The 6,983-nt window shown below is 41.4% G+C and overlaps 1 long non-coding RNA gene across 1 annotated transcript; it reads left to right on the forward strand.

The window, feature by feature from the left end:
- Nucleotides 1-1,559: 1,559 nt before the first annotated feature.
- LOC116700986 (uncharacterized) lies at nucleotides 1,560-3,720 on the forward strand. The gene is made up of 3 exons (XR_004334784.1): nucleotides 1,560-1,571; nucleotides 1,798-1,802; nucleotides 3,592-3,720. It is a non-coding gene; the product is annotated as an uncharacterized LOC116700986 (long non-coding RNA).
- The last annotated feature ends 3,263 nt before the right edge of the window (nucleotides 3,721-6,983 follow it).

Raw genomic sequence — 6,983 nt, forward strand, 5'->3', positions numbered from 1 at the left:
GAGCCACCCACAGCAAAACATGTTGGGACTAACTTTCCCTCTCTTCAAGTTAGTGGCCTGTCTTTTTTTAAATTTTTTTATACCACAACACAAATTGCAGTGTTCCGAGGATCATGTTCAGATCCACTACTCTGTGGCTTCTATCTATCCTGTTATTACTCAATTAAAAATGGTAACATGTAACAACCTGTGTTTTGTATGACATTTGCGGGAACTGCCTAGCTAACAATCTAAGCACGTAGACAGCCCAATGAGCATGTGCTGCTGTGTGTCAACGGCATTACCTGGTGCTGTGTTGACTTGTCAGCTCCAAAGAAAAACCTCACCTAAAGGATTGAACAGCCACGAGGGTAAGTGTCCGAGGGGAGCATACCCTTTAGTCTCTCACCTAAAAATAAATACATTTGATATTTTCTGCAGGAAACTTTGATGTGATAATATTTACGTGAGACTCGGAAACAGCTGTTATAACTGAGTTAAGGTTATTATATAGTATTCATTACGTTAAAGCTGCCTCATCATGGGTTTATATGACAATGGATCAAATGGCGTTTTGTGAAAGGTGGACTTGTAGTTAGAAAGAGAATTCTCACCTGCTCTACAGAGCTTTTTACTATCTTTCAGAGAAAATCAAATATCACGGTATTCTTGACCCAATACCTCGATGTTGATATTGTAACGATATTGCACGTGTGACTATTGAATTTTATTTACACAATGAGATTTTTGATAAATATTCTCCAGAAATGATTTAATGACTTAGTGGGTAAATGTAATAATAGAACAGCCAGAACAGTCCGGTAAGTTCAGGAAATGACACACTTACGTATGAAGCCTGTAAAATCAGGAAAGACAATACTTCCCAATCACAATATATCCAAAATCTAAGACAATACCTGTTTTGTATCCCCGATATTGATACAACATCGATATACTGGCCAGCCCTACTTTCAGTCATTGTTTTAGTTTTAAAGACCAGAGCTATACTGTTTGGCTGCACTCTCACCAGCTTCATGCCCAGCCACAGCAAACGGCTCTGATCAAACCACTGTGAGCTGTGTGTGTCTGCTGAATGTGTCGTAGGTTGTCCATGTCACTGGGGTCCCCCCCCCCCAAGTAACTATCCTCTACATGCTGCTTACACTTCTTGTCCCAACTTTACAAAAACTCTCTTTCACCCTGTAAACTGTGTAGGTTTGAATACTTGCAACCAGCATATTTTATTGGTACAGAATATAATTTTAATACATTACAATCGGACCTCCCAGATTTCACAGGCTTTTTTTTAGATTGTTCGGCCCCAACATGCCTGATTTCGCAGGAGCTTTTGCGAAATCCTGATGCGCTGGCCCATGGTGCATTGTGGCCCCTCATTACGCCCCCGCATCTTCCAGAAAGCAACCCCACCCCCCCCCCCCCCCGGTGGCTAAGGTGTATATGTATTGTATTATTACTATTTTTATGTTGGTTTTTTTTACACCCCACTCCCTGTCCCCCAAATATCTTTTTTTGTTTTTTAACTATTGCGAGCAGCGGTGCTTTTCCATATGGCTCCTGTAATATTTTGTAAAGTGGTCTACTGATCTGTACAGCATTCAGACCACATTGAAAACATATTGTGAATCTTACATAGGGTCATAATGCAAGTGTTGCAACACGCCTGTTGAAATAAAACACCACTAATCAACCCTAATACTATCCAGCAATGTTGTTGACTGTTTTTTTATTATTTCCATTCGTTTTTAATGACAAATTGCTACAGGACGGCTCTGGAGACAATTTTTATTAAAATCTGAGCTTAAGTTTTCATAAATAAATGGTCCTGGACCAAAGAGATTTTGAGCTGATAGTGGCACTCTTCACTAAACAAGAGACACCAAAACCATGGACAACCATCAGATTTAATGACGGTAGACAGTAGTGTCATGTTCTGGACCAGAACCACCCACTTATTGATACAGAATAATCCACCTGAGGTAGCCTTCAATCTGTTTTATTACATAAGGTACATAACTGTACATCGTCTTGATTATCCAGTTTAGTCACCTTCAATTTGCCTGTTTATATCAAATTCAATATGCAGTGCACAGGTGAAAAAACGGTGTTTCTTTTCACATCTCGTTTTAATAATTCATGATTCATTGTTCTTGATTCTGTCCCCACGCTGATTCTTCTGTATTCACTCCCGTTTTTTTCATTGTGTAGGCCTGAAGAACATCGCTGCCATCAGCCTGGCTATCAATTACCCCAAAAATCTCCAGCTACCAACATGTCCCTTGAGACATGGACTGAGAGAAAAGGAGGAGGTCCAACCTGAAGGGGACGCGTTCTGACTCGCTCGTTCACTTTGAACAAGGAACGGGGGTCGGAGAAACCCTCCCTCACCATCCAGTCTTTCCTCGAAGACCCCTCCACTCCCGTAACTCTCGGCAGTACTCGGCACTGAGCTGTGGAGGGCTACTCAAAGAGCACTTCACACAACTCACAATCCTTTTTGCCTAGGTGAATCCAGTATATCAGCATGTGCATCACTGGAACAGGAACAATTGCGGGGTCTCTCTCTTATTTGTATTTTATTTATTTTTGTATTCTTGGAGATGCCGTGCTAAAGGACATGAAGTGTGCCAAATTCATGACCTTCAATGGGAAGTCTATTCCTTTTGTTTCCTGCCTTCGCTCCTTCTAAACAGCAGCCATAGTTGATCATGTGAAAAGGGGTCCACCTCGGGGACCTACATGTCTCAGCGGACATGTGAGCCTCTAAAAACTGTCCAGGACGTGGAGTCTCATAGTCACCACGGGAGAAGTACTGCCTACTAGCTCTCCCACTCCTTCCCTTCCCTCCTTCATTTTACCTACACAGCCTTTCTTCCTCCCCATCTTCTCTCCTTCTTCTTATCATTCTTTCTATTTCAGACAACGATGCAGATGATTTTAGGGCTCCCGTTAAGGGAAGGATCAGTACATCTTCACATATCCAAACTAATATGATGTGCAAATTTCTGTCACAATGACAAGGGTCACATGCCCTAGGACCCCCTTTAGGACCGTAGGATTGAAGTGATACTCATAGCCATAGTCTTTGCATAGGATGAGAGACCTGCAGCTGAGGGACAACTGTGATATACACTATTGCAACGCATTCCTCCTGTTATTCTATCATATGTTGACGTGTTTCCGCTCAATTACTAGTGAATGAGTTGAAAACCTTAAGATATCATGAAAAATTAACGGCAACAACAACAAATTCATGGAGAAACCCCAAATCTCTTAAAGCCTTCAGTTTTATCCATTGACTTATTTATTCATTATTATTATTTTATCTAATTTATAATTAGGTTTCACACTTCATGAGAGTCCTGATTTATTTTTCACAGAAAGAAAGACAAGCTGAATCCTAAATTCAGTGTTTGTCCCACACCTTGTGTTTTGTAGTGAATGTGAGCATACTGGTGCCGTTACACAAATATTATCTATATGAACTGCTTCCCCACATCACAACGTTCAGAAGATGACACTGATAAAGGACTGTTCCTCGACCACTGTCCCACTTGTTCACTAGTAACACATCTCATCTTTTTATGCTAAAAGAATCTTTAATACTGAATACCTCATCTTTTGTAATTACACAGGTAATGGGTGTGACGCTTCCTTCCATGTTTGGAATGTGACTTTCATTCACATTACACTAACCCCACATTTTATTAAGCCGAGGTCCACCTGTAGCCACTTCCACAGAGATCAGTCGTGGACTGTCACGGTAAAAGAGGCATCGAGTTGTTGTGTTGACAAATCCAAAAAGGTTTTAAGCGAGCGAGTTGATTTCCAATCATTATTGTTTCATTCAGATGCGGAGATTGTTTTTAGTTGTAGGAAGTCGTGGTGGTTGATACCAAGAAACCAATCATTGTGAGCCATGATCATCCCTGGAAGAGCTCCTGGTAGAGCTGCTTCTCTGTTTGTCACATCCAATCGCTCACCGAGAGAAGCGGGCTGCACAGGAAACCTTTACCAATCGGTTCTGTTTTTTACTTTTCTTTTGTTGAACTGGTCCCTAAAGGGCCGTGAACAGCTCAGTGGTTTTGTTTACACGAACATCAGCTGCAGCGAGGAGAGAGGAAGAGATCCATGGCCTCCATTTGGCTTCTACGACCCCTCACTTATCTACCACGTGCCTATGGTTAAAATGAAGCAATCATAATTAACTCAGTTAGCTGAATAGTTATTATTATATTTTAAAAAGAGAATATAATGGTTTCTTGTGAAGTTTTTTGTAACTTTTTACTTTTAATGTTGGTTTCTTTTTGCGAGGATGCTTGATATAAGGCTGACTGATTTGAATGTACATTTCTGTGAATATTAATTGCACAGGAAAGACTTTGATATCAACCCCTTACAAATATAGACTTTATTGGGCACTAACAGACAGACACTTTGATTCTGATTTTGTATGCATGGCACACTGAAGGTATAAAAAAAAACACCCCGAAACCACGTAATGCTGTGGTTAAAATGTAATCCATTTCTAATAAATGAATGACTTAACTACACTTCTGCTGTCTCCTCTTCTCCATGTGTAGGCTCTACAGAGAAATCTGTGCACCAACAATAATGGATCGATCCCCCAGTCAGCATTGATTAGAGCCCACACACTCCCCGCCAGCAGGTACTGGACTCACTGATCAAACGTCAATAGTTCTTTCACGGCGCTGCTTTGAGTCCTTTTACCTCTGAGAAACATCTCTTACACTTTATCACAGACATCCACACATATCCACCAGCAAATAGCTCTATTCTGCAGTCTAAAGTCAATTTTGTCCAAGCAGAATGTTGGTATGCCTTCTGGTTTTTCAGTGTCTTCTTGCACATTGGTTTTACGTCAGAGGCCCCAGCTGCTCTGCCCCTCTGTCCCCCCCCCCCACCCCATGCCTGAATCTGGAGTCTCTGGACAGTGCTGATGACGGGAGTGATGATCGCCGGGGCGATAATGACATCAAATGGAGGAATATTATAAGGCTGTAGATTGATTCAGTGCCCCTCTGCGCCACCAAGCCCCCACGCTGGAGTAGTCAGCTCTCCTGCCCCCCCCCCTCCCCTCTGCTCTGTCTCGCTTCAGGATCCAGTGCTCTCATTTACCAAAGGTGAAAAGGAGCCGCCGTGACAGTAGAGGAAAAAACCCAAACGCTCACAGTGACGGTAACCATCTGACATGTAGACCTGGTTAACTTTGTTAAGATGAGTGATTTTGGTTAGAATAATAAAATATTAATGATAAATATCTTTCCTAATTTAAAGTTACACATTTTGAACTTGCAGTAAGATCCATCACTAGATAACTCTTTCTCCAGCTTTGGTCAGTCCAAGGCAGGATCAGCTGGGAGACTTCTTCTAGACCAGGGCCACTTGTGATACCTGCACACAGGGAGGGAGTAGAACAGGGACAGAAGTAGTTCTTTTGGAGATTCTGGTCAACTAGTGGCTGTTGTTGCAGTGTTTCCATTGAGAACGAGCTAGCATGCTACGGTTAGCCACCTCGTCTGTAGTGACTTAGAAAGCAGATGTTGGACAGCTCAACCTGGAGACTGAAGACAGAGTTTGTATGTATGTGGAAGCACTAGAGACACAAAATAACCCCCAAAACCCAGAAAAAGTGAGAGATGTTTTTTTCATAACATGGGCCCTTTAAAGTGAGTGTGCTATTGGCCGGGGAGCCAGGGCAGGTGATGGAGGAGCGGAGCAGGCATGTGTTCTGGCGTTCTTATGATACGGCCAGCTGGGCTCTAGACCAACTGGAGTTTATGGAGGCGAGGAGGGAGTTACAATAATCAACACACGACAAGACATGTGTGTATATATATATATATATAATGTATATACTATGTACTATATGCACGCACATCTCTTGTATATACAGGATATACATCTATGCTGCAATGTTAACATAACACACAACTGAGTAAAACACAAAAACGATTAGGCACAGAGCTCGTTTCATGAGCCCTTATGCTCTGAGCACTCGACAGCAGCATTATGATTATGATTGTGATTATGACCTCATTGCTTTTCGTGTCCCCTCCTTCAGCTGTTACACTGATGAATCACATACCACCATGAGCATCAAATGAATCACATTCATGTTTTCCAACAGTTGCCTTCAGCAGGGACACAGCACCTTCTTACCCATAGCTCTAATTTTATGCTGCCCCCCCCCCCGCCTCACATCATCATACCGTTAGCTCATTCAGATATATTAAGCAACTGGATTTCTGATTTGATGCATGTGTCTTTTCCTGATCTGCCACAGTGTCCTTCCTCTGTTTTCTGGGAGTTTATTACTTTTACACATGTATACAGTATTTTTTTAATGTGATGATTCCTTTGGGTGTGTGTTTAACCAGTGTGTTTGTGCCTACTGTCACTTTTCTTTTTTTAAATAATGCAACAGTCCAGGCAATATAATATACAGTGCCTTCAAAAGTTTTTATGTTTTATTCTTTACATTATTGTACAAAGTTGATTTATCGTGGCTTTTTTTGATACGCCGCAAAAAGTGATTTACAAGCCCAAGTCTGATGGATACAACAAGAACATCCATCATTAAAATAACACATATAATTCAGGAGTGCACTAAAGTCTATCCCAAAAGGAAAAAATAAGAAGCTGATTAAATATCTGAATAAAAAAAAACAGCAGTTTTAAACTTGTGGGCTATGGAAATGAAAAACTTTGGTGCAACTGAAGGGCAGGTTTTGCTCATAATTAAAACATTTCCAATTACATGAAAGCTTAAGAATAATTCTGTGAGTTGGTGTTTTTGGATTTATGAAATTGACTAATTTCCAGAATTAAACCAATCACATGTTGTATCTTTGTAGGTGGGCCAGAGGCGAGCTGCACCAATCACATCGGTGTATCTGATGTAGGCGGGGCCATAGGCGAGCTGCACCAATCACATTGGTGCATCTGTGTAGCGGGCCAAAGAG

Source organism: Etheostoma spectabile, chromosome 13 (genome assembly GCF_008692095.1).
Source record: "Etheostoma spectabile isolate EspeVRDwgs_2016 chromosome 13, UIUC_Espe_1.0, whole genome shotgun sequence".
In the NCBI taxonomy this organism is placed as follows: domain Eukaryota; kingdom Metazoa; phylum Chordata; class Actinopteri; order Perciformes; family Percidae; genus Etheostoma; species Etheostoma spectabile.